Below are 10,481 nucleotides of genomic sequence, written 5' to 3' on the forward strand. Positions count from 1 at the left end.
TAAAATAATAAAAGTTACTGTTGCAAAAGCATTAAAATAATGAGAGCATGCACCGTTACAGTGCACATCATTAAAATAATGAACGGCAGCAACGTGTATATGTTATATCATTTAAATAATGATCGTTTGAAATTGATTCAAAAAAATATATATCAAAGCTTTAAAGACAGCGTTAAATATTAGAAAATTTCAACACTTTCAACACACAACCCTTCATTCATAGTTTCAATCAATTGCAATCAGCCACCTTATCCCAGGCAGAACCTTTACTTCTAGCCAATAACCTAAAACCTTTCAGTCATTGTATTTAGTCAACTTCCACCCACTCCCATTTCACTCTATAACATTCTCCCATTTCACTCTATAACATTCAACCATATGTTACCTTGACTTTTCCTTAAGACCATCCCTTATACATGTACTAGAGCTTCCGCATAATATTAGAGCGCTTCCGCATAATATTAGAGCGTCCGCTATCCGCTATCTGTCATTTTCTGATTTGTCGCACTTCTTTCAATGAGCAAGAGAGTAGGAGATCATCTTATGTTTTCAGGTTTTACAAATCTCACTTAAAATCCAGGATTTAAAGATAAGCGAAATGGACGGTGTCCTTCTTCTCTTGTCTCCCATCCATGATTTTGAGAAAATCCAAAATTCTAACATCCGCATATCCAGATGGGCCCTCGGTGTTTAAACTTTAGAGGGATGTTCTGGGTTAGACCCAAAAGCCGATTAAAAATAAAAAAACAAGCCACGACTGATATGACTGATGAAGTATCAAAACATTGCACTGCTGATATCATTTCCCAAACAAGAGCCTCAATTTGGGACAAGACTTTGAAGGGCTTTTTTAAAAAAAAAAAAAAACATTTCCGCCGCACATTCCTGAAATGTCCACATGTTTCACCAGCCATAATTTCAACCCCATACGAACAATCAGAAAATCACGCGTCCCGCACATGCGTTTCATAATTCATGCTGAGTGGCTTGGGAATTTATTCCTACTTGTGACGAAGGGAAAATTTCCTTCTCTGCATAAAAATAATGAAGAATAAAAATAGTGAAAATGATATCAGCGCAGTAATGTTTTAATAATTGCACAAACCAGCTTATGGTTTTCCTTTTAATTGGGTTGTAGAAACTTTTTGGGAACTGCATTAACCTTTTAGACGTCTTTAAATACTAAAAGACAAGATGAGATAGTGAAAACAACAAAACATGGTAGTCCTGATATAATTTCCCTAAAAATACTTATAGGATAGTTTGAAAGGGACTCTCTACTCCCTAACCCTTTTAATAAAATCACTCTTTGTCTTCATTTTATTCTTTTCCAGTTGTCCGTTAAAAGCTGATACAATTCCCAAAAACTACAATAAAATTTAGGGATTTGCTAGTCCATTGCAAAAGGCATTTGGAGGATGGCCTCTTGCATGTGAGAGCAGCCACACAGGTTCACTTTTCAGCAGGTTTTGTCTTCATTCACGAAGTGGCTGCTCTCACATGCAACAGCCCATCCGCGAAGTGCCTTCTGGGATGGACGCTAGCAAATCCCTACAATTTAATTAATAAATTGAGGAGTGCCATTATCAATGTAGGAGGTATGGATACTATATGACCCTGTTCACTTGTTTTTCCTGGAAAGGAAAAGAAAAGGTTTCCCGGGAATCTGACGTGGCATTAGGAAAAGAAATCCAGGAAAACTGTGTAGTAAAAGGTTTCACGCGCCTGTCCACGTGCGCAGGAACTATGCAGGAAAAGGTTTCCCGAGAAACTGCTTGCCCACCTTTTTTCACTAGTTTTTCCGGTAAAGCAAATCCGACCAAAATAGTGGGATTTGGTTTCCCATACTTGTGAGAAAAGAGACATTTCCACATATTTTTGGCAATTTCCATGTCATTATTTGACATTTTTCACCTAGGCTTGTTGCTTTCTCAGAAAAGTAAGTGAACACCAGAATTCTGTCTTGTCAAGGAAAAAAGAGGCTATTTTCCAGGAATTTGCTTTCCAGGGAAAGCAAGTGAACAGAGCCTATGGGTTTTGCTAACGGCCCGCATCTTTTGATAATTTTGTTTTGCTAACGGCTCGCATCTTTTGATAATTTTACAAATGTTTCGAGTCAGTTGACTCAAAACAGGTAAAATTCCTTTCCCAATGCACCTTAGCCAAACCCATATTATATTTATAAATTAACCAATGGAACCTAAATTTACCGGCAAATAAATAGAGCCTAAGCCGTGCAGTGTGTAACTTTTAATAACTCCCCTGGGTGCATTTAAATTTTGTTTTGGTTGTCTTGTCCATATTATCAGGGAATAAAATGCCCGGTGAAACTGTACGCACGTGTCCTGACGGTAACACATGTGTACTGTTGATTCGGGCGCCTCCGTATAAACCCCATCGAGAAGTCATCGCATCTTAACTGCAGCTCATTTCAGGTTTGATGTATTGGTAAAATACCACCCCAGGTTTCAAATAGTATAAAACACCAACTCCTGTGCTATCAGATTCTTGATGGAGATGCTACTTTATTGTTTTTACCATGTCACTGGAAAACAGTGAATTTTATCAAATTTGTAAAAAGCCGCACTTCACCCGCTCAACTGTCACACACCCCGTACCATGCCCGGGCCAGGCACATAAAAATGCCGCACACGTGCATTAAAGCTCGCAGATATGCAAGGCTAGTGTCACGGATCTTCAGTTTGGGAGTGAAGTCCATGCGGTACTTGCGTTGTCTCACAACAAGCAAATAAGACTGGCAAGTTTGTAAGGAAATGCTGAACTTTATTGCTGATTCTTGAACAAGTTACAATAGGACTAAGCCAAAAGGACTGCTACTCCTAAGGGTCCCCGATCAGCCGTTGACTAGAATGGAATCCCTGCTAGGATATGCACTAGCAACGCACCACTCGGTGGCCAACCAAGCTCTCAGGGTAAAGAGCTTTAGCAACCTACCCATTTAGCAGCGAGTGACAACCAAATGTACTATAAATGACAACTTCTCAAGACGCAACGAGACGAGGTACGTTCGGATGTAATACTGACTACGTCCCTACTACAATATGTACATCGGCATGACTCTTACATATTACATTCATAGACCAAGTCACGGGCCATAGGCCATACGAACAGCGCTGGACGAAATGACCCCGAGACACTCTCCCACCCAATTACGTCGACGCCCTCATCGACATTACATCCATGTAGGCACGTGCTTGATCTTCTGTTAGGAGGACCTTTTCCTTGGGTTCCCAGCTGGCTTCTGATTCTGGTAGACCTTTTCCACTTCACGAGGTACTACGTTGTTTGCTTTCGAGAAGTCCCTCGCGGGCTGATGTGTTCCTGGTACTATCTTCGTTATCCGCTTGATATGGCTTCAAACAACTTAAATGGAAGACAGGATGGAGCTTCAACTAGGAAGGGAGTTGGACCCGAACGGAGACTTTTCCGACTCGTTCAAGGATAGGAAGGGGGCCATCATATTTGCGAACCAAGTCTTTGTGTACCTTGCGGGTGAATTTGAGTTGGCTTGGGTTGAGCTTGAGTAATACTAAGTCTCCAACTTTGAAGTTCTCTGGCTTTGTATTTTGATCTGCCCACTTCTTCATCCTTCTAGATGCTTTCTCCAAGTAAGCTCTGGCGATATCTGCATTTGTGTGCCGTTCTTTGGTCATATGATAGGCAGGGGGACTGCTCCCTGTATAGCCGGCCGCAATGGAATGAGACGTAGAAGGTTGTCGACCGGTAGCCAGCTCGAATGGGCTTTGGTTGGATGCAGATCTCCTTTGCAAATTGTAGCAGAACTAGGCCACATCGAGCAAGTGGACCCAATTTCTCTGATTGGCAGAAACAAAGTGTCTCAGATAATCTTCAAGAAGGGCATTGATTCTTTCCGTCTGTCCATCAGCTTAAGGATATAGCCTGGTAGAGAAATTTAGTTTCGTCCCCAACAACTTAAAAACTTCCGTCTATAAACGGCCCATAAACCTTGGGTCTTTATCACTGACAATGTTTTGAGGTACTCCTCAATACTTCACAACATGACTGAAGAATAGCCTAGCTGTTTCCTCTGCATTGCAATACTGGGGTACTGGGATGAAGGTTGCATACTTGGAGAATCTATCAACAACCACTAAGATGGAGCCAAGCTGTCCCACCTTAGGTAGATGAATAGTAAAGTCAAGGGAAACACTCTCACAAGGTCCCTTTGGCATTGGCCATAGGGCCATGAGTCCGAATGGCTATCTCTTTCCACCTTATCCTGTTGGCATGTGAGCCATGTTTGGACGTATTCTTCCACATTGTCCCTCATTCTGGGCCAGTAATAGCTGCGTTCCAACAAGGCAATGGTGCGGTGTATCCTGGGGTACCCGGCCCATAGAGTATCATGGCAGTCCCTAAGAAGCTCCTTCTTTAGGTTTCCCGTCCGCGGGATGTACAATCGGCTTCGCTTTGTGACAAGGAGGCCTTCTTGGATCCAGAAACATCGCGCTTTTCCTTCCTTCACAAGTGGGATCAATGCTTTAGCAAAGGGGTCTTTCTCAAGCCCTTTGCGAATACGGTCACGCAGATTGCTCTTTAATTGGGACATGGAGGCTTGTTCTTCTAGTTTCATCATGGTCAACTCTGCCTTCCTGCTTAGGGCATCTGCAATTTGATTAGAGCGGCCTGGCTTGTATTCAAGTACCATGTCGAATTCTACCAAGAAGTCTTGCCAACATGCCTGTTTTGGTGATAGTTTCTTTGGGTATGAAATAACTTGTGGCTACATTGTCTGTCTTCACCACAAACTTGGAGCCAAGGAGGTAGTGCCTCTAGACCTGTAGGCAGTGCCTCCAGACCCGTAGGCAGTGCACTATAGCTGTCATCTCCTTTTCCTGCACCGTGTACCTTCGTTCAGTATCATTGAGTTTGCGGCTTTCATAAGCAATGGGTGCCCCCAATAGTATAATCAGAGGCATCGGTGTGGACCTCAAAGGGTAAGGCATGGTTTGGCAATTGCAACACTGGTTCCTCCATCACAGTACTCTTCAAGTCTTTGAAGGCTTTGTCACACTTCTCGGACCATGACCAAGGGCGGTCGGTCCTTCTTCAGTAGGTCTGTCAAGGGTGAAGCTCGACTAGAATATCCCGATATGAATCTTCGATAGTAGTTGACAAGCCTAAGGAAAGATCTAAGCTCACCCACTTGGGTTGGGACCCGCCAGTCTTCAATGGCACGAACTTTCTCGCTATCCATGCTAATTTCTCTTCCACCAACTTCATGACCGAGAAACATGATTCATTCTTGAGCATAGGATCACTTCTCCAGTTTCACATAGAGCTGGTTGCTTTAGAGTACATCAAGAACTTTTCTCAAGTGCTCTACATGTTCTTCAAAGGTATTGTTGTATATCGATGTCATCAAGATACACTACCACAAACTTGTCAAGAAAGTCATGGAAAAAGCCGTTCATCAAGGTGCAAAAGGTTGCAGGGGCATTTGTAAGGCCAAATGGCCTGACCAAGAATTCGAAGGCGCCGTATCTTGTCACACAGGTTGTTTTAGACTCGTCTCCCTCGGCAATCCACACTTGGTAATAACCAGACCGTAGGTCTAGCTTAGAAAACCACCTTGCTCCTCCCAATTGATCAAACAAATATGCAATTAGGGGAATGGGATATTTGTTCTTAATAGTAAGCTTGTTGAGGGCTCAGTAATCAATGCACAGCCTGAGACTACCGTCATGTTTCTTCTGAAATAGCACAGGGGCACCATGGGGTGCTTTTGAGGGTCGGGGAAATCCAGCTTCCAAAAGTTCATCCAGTTGCCTCCTGAGTTCTGTTAACTCAGGAGGAGCCATTCTATAAGGGGCACAGGCTGGTGGTATGCTACCAGGTTCCAACTCAATGTTGTGGTCAACTGCTCTCCTCGGCGGCAGTGTTTTAGGCAGTTTCTCGGGCATGACATCCACATATTCATCCAGGACATGTTGAATGCTTCTGGGGATGGTACTCTCCCCCACCAGTGTCTCTCCTATATTCAGGGTTACCAAGAAAGTGAGTTTCCCTCTCTTAAGGCCCTTCTTCAGCTGAAGGGCTGTTAAGTGCTTAACGCCTTGCTTCTCCTGTCTAGTAGCAGAAACCATGCAAGGGGCCTTCTCCCCAAACATGCACAAAGAATTGAGCTAGGGCATTAGGGCCGCCTTGGCCTGATTTAGGAATTCCATCCCCAATATAATGTGAAAGTCATCCAAGAGTGCTGCTATGAGATTGGTCGTTCCGAACCACGCACCAATTTTTATAGGTACGTCCTTCACTGAACCAGCGACGGGATGTGCTGTAGAGTTTACCGCCTTCCACTTACTATCTTTCTCGAGCTTTAACTCCAAACGTCTTGCTTCCTTCTCAGAGACAAAGTTGTGGGTGGCACCTGTGTCGATCATGGCTCGAGTCATCTTCCCATTGATGCATGCCTCAATGTACATCATGCCCTTGGAGGGAATGTTCTTGGTGCTTTGTCCCTTGATAGTGCTACACAAGCTTAGAGCAGTCATCTTGGATTCCACTTCACCCTCTTCTTCCCTGTTCTCCTCTCCTTCATTTTGATATTGGGATAAAGATGTTGTGGCTAAGAGAGCATTGAGGGCTTGTCTCTTTGGGCAAAATCTCACCCAGTGATTTCCTTTGCTTATGAAACATGGAGATGGTGGTGGTCCAGTAGGGTTAGATGCCTCACTGTACTTTCTTGGTCCTTCTCTAGGATAAGGCCTTCTATTGTTCCAACGGCCCTGGTTCTTCCCCTAGAAGCTGTTGGAAGGCTTGTTCATGTAGATGGGAGGCTTGTTAATTGTCTCCTTTTGTAGACACCCCATTTTGCTCTACCTTAATCGATAAAGAAATTAGGGTTTGTTTTCCGTCGGTTTTCCAATGTCTTTCTTTCCCGCATCCGTTTGTTACATTTCTAAATATTTTTGGTCGTTTCCGTCGTGTTTCGTATTTTCCCGCTAAATGTTGAGAAGGATTATTCAGAAAAATCTAAACCAGAGAGAATTGGGACCCGTTTGGTGGGCCCGCATTGGGTGCTTCGATTAAATTTGGATCGAGAAAGTTGGACCCATTTGGTGGGGCCGCATGATGCATTTTGATTAAATTTGGACTCGTTTGGTGGGCCCGCATTGAACATTTGTTTAAAATCGAATCAACCGAGGGCCCACATTGTGGGGCCCGCGTTGTGGGGCCTCAGTGGGGCCTCTTGTGAGGCCTCTTATGAAGAGCAATGATGGTAGCTCTCCACTAAGACAACATGATGGGCCCTCCACTAAGAGCAATAATGATGGACTCTCCACTAAGAAACATGATGGGCCCTCCACTAAGAGCAATAATGATGGACTCTCCACTAAGAAACATGATGGGCCCTCCACTAAGACCAATAATGATGGATTCTCCACTAAGAGGGACAACATGATGAGCTCTCCACCAACATATCTCTCTCTCTCTCTTTCTCTCCCTATATATATCTCCCTTCCCATCCATAAGAAAGAGAAAAAAAAAAAGAAATTTATCTTCCATTATCTCTTTCTCTTCCATTATCTCTTCTAATCACTCCCTCCAATCCCTTTCCTCAATATATTCTTCCATCCCTCTCCCTAATATTCTTCTTCCATTATCTCTTCACTCCCTCAATCACTCCCTCTAAACACTCCAGAGAAAGCGAAAGACGGCGGAGCGGATCGGCGGCGGCAGGATTTTTTATATTTTTTTGGATTGGGCGGAGATCTTCACCACAGGTAGGTGCATTGTTCTCAAAATATTTCTGTATTTTTTCGAATTTTTCTGATTTTTTCCGCAAATTGTGTTTTAAAAATGGAAAACTCTTCAAAAAACATCTTTTGACGAAGAAAAATTAAATTATATACCAAACAGATTCTAAAATTAATGAAATTTCGTGGGAAAATAATATGTTACTGATTCATTTTACCATGAATTTTTAAAGATTTTTGGAGTTTATTTGGTATATTATTTAATATTTTCTTTGAAACTTATCAGATTTTAGGAGAATTTTTACTAACATCAGATCATCATTAAAATTCATAAAATTTTTACAGTAGTCTTATCTTCCATATTACTTGTTACTGTAAAATTTTCGTGTGATTTGGATCTGTTTTAATATGGGATGTAGTGTTAATTTATAATCTGGTCTGGAAATTGTAAAATCCGAAATTGGTAGTAAATAATTTCTAAAATTCATGAAACTCTCACTGCATGCTATTTTGATTCATATAGTATTTCTGTAGAAATTTCATAGAATTTAGAGTTATATTTCTACTAGCTTATGTGTTAATTGTGCAATCTGGACATTTAATGGTTTAATCAAGATTAAATGTGAATTTAATGTAAAAATATGCAAAACTCATCCTGTAAGCTACATACATTTTCATCTTGCTGCTGTAGAAATTTCAAATCATTTCGAATTTATTTGCAACAATTTCACTTGTAAAACCGCTCATATGCTTAAAATTGATAAAATCCATGGAAAATTCGAAATTAATTGAAAATCATATAAAAATTCCTAAAGAACTTTAAAATTCTGTCACATGTTCACTCCTCAATCCATTGAAACAGAAATTTTAGGATCTTTAGATTTTCCTGGAAAAATGGCCCGTGCATCCATAATCATATCCCAATTGCAACTTGATCTTTGACAATTTGAATATTTAAGTTATAGCATGTTGTTGGCTCCGAGGTTAGTGTCCACGGAAATCTTGAGATTCTGCCAGGCAATAAGATGCTATAACCTAAGTATTAAATTTCACAAGAAAAGAGCGCACGATTCCCTCCTTTGGATGCCATTCAAGGCCGAAATTGGTGAACCCTAGAACCATTGGTAATCCTTAAATGTCTAGAAACTGAAAATCTTCGAAATCTGAAACTCATTAACCTCGAGAACTTAAATCGATTTATCTTGTGTCTTTCGGAACCATTGGATTATGGTTTCCAATCTAAGAACCATTAGAGCCCAATTTAGGAACACTGGTGTCGTGCCGTGTCCTAGGTTTTAGGGAGTCCTAGAGTTAGGAGTCCAGCCTCATCACGGACGCTTGCTATGAATAGCAACCGTACCATAGGTCTAGTTACACTAGTCACCCGATCTTTCCCTAGGACAAGCCTAGTAAACTAGGATGTAGGCAAAACCTGCATTAGTCTAAGGGACAACTTGCATTCAGATAAGAATCATATAGCATCTTAGATGAAATCCTAAGATAATAAAATCCTCAACTTGAATTAAATAATTCCTCTTAAAACTGTTGAAACAGTCAAATCCGTCTAAGTCGGTGTCCTAGTTGAGTTAGGCATATGTAGCTTAGCTTAGGTGCACCGAACTACGTCGACTCTGATCCCAGTGAGGCTTGGGTACGTAGGCAGCTTGGATGTCTGACGGCATACCACCCGCGAGTCGGCACCACAACAAATTGTGGTGTTTTGTATATTAATTTTCTTGTAAATACTTAATCAAATCAGTTAGGGTTTTCCATGAAATTAGAATTCTAGGAGAACTTTCACTTAGAATGAATCCAGACAAATTAATAAATCAAGATACACATCTAGGATTCACATTGAAATTAGATTCTAGGATGCATGTCACTTAGTTCGCACATTAACATAGAGTTGAATGAGCCATTTAAAATAAATTTAAAAGAGTTAGCTTTTGGAATCGAAGACCGATTATCGGACAAGAATGGTGCATGTGGTGGATAACTCCCCATACCTTCCATTCTCGTAACCAGGTAGCGAGTCTAGATTTCTGGTTAATTACGGGTCCTAGATCCCACATCTAGGTGGCGACTCTGTCAGTCTCTTTCGTGTGGAATTCGGATTGCCTTAGTGATCCCAAGTTCACATAAAAGATGCATTAAAATCAATACTAAAAGGCACACGCCAATCGAGTGGGAACGAGAGACCAAAGGAGAGCGCGCGGCGGCTCGCGCCCCACGCCCCTCTCGCGGGATCATGTCCCACAGTCTGGCGACTCTGCTGGGGACCACCTAACTTCATTAAAATTCCAAAAGATAATTCATTTGAATTTAATTTAACTGGCTCATAAAAACTCTATACTTGTTAGATTAGTTTGTCTTGTTTTATTTTCTCATCACATTTTACTTAAACTCAATCTAACAAAACCTGAAGGCATCATAGATTGCGTAAACTTATTGCACACACTTATATCACTTGCATCTAAACCCTTGCATTTCACATGCACACACATCCTATTTTAGGAACCCGGAGTGTTATCTAGCATGGTTGACTGGGATTTCATCACCTGGTGCCTCTGTGCTAGAGAAGCATTCCACCCTTAGCCTAGCACCTTATGGTGCGTAAACGGATCTCTTGTTCACGTACTGATACGCCGGACACAGGTACAGTATATCGAACATGGATTCGCGCTAAGGGGACTCTTGGCCTTACCCCTAGATTAACCCACACATGCATGCAGTATACGA

The sequence above is a fragment of the Tasmannia lanceolata genome, unplaced genomic scaffold (genome assembly GCF_043159265.1).
Source record: "Tasmannia lanceolata isolate RefF3 unplaced genomic scaffold, GAP_Taslan_0.1 ptg000006l, whole genome shotgun sequence".
Classification (NCBI taxonomy): Eukaryota; Viridiplantae; Streptophyta; class Magnoliopsida; order Canellales; family Winteraceae; genus Tasmannia; species Tasmannia lanceolata.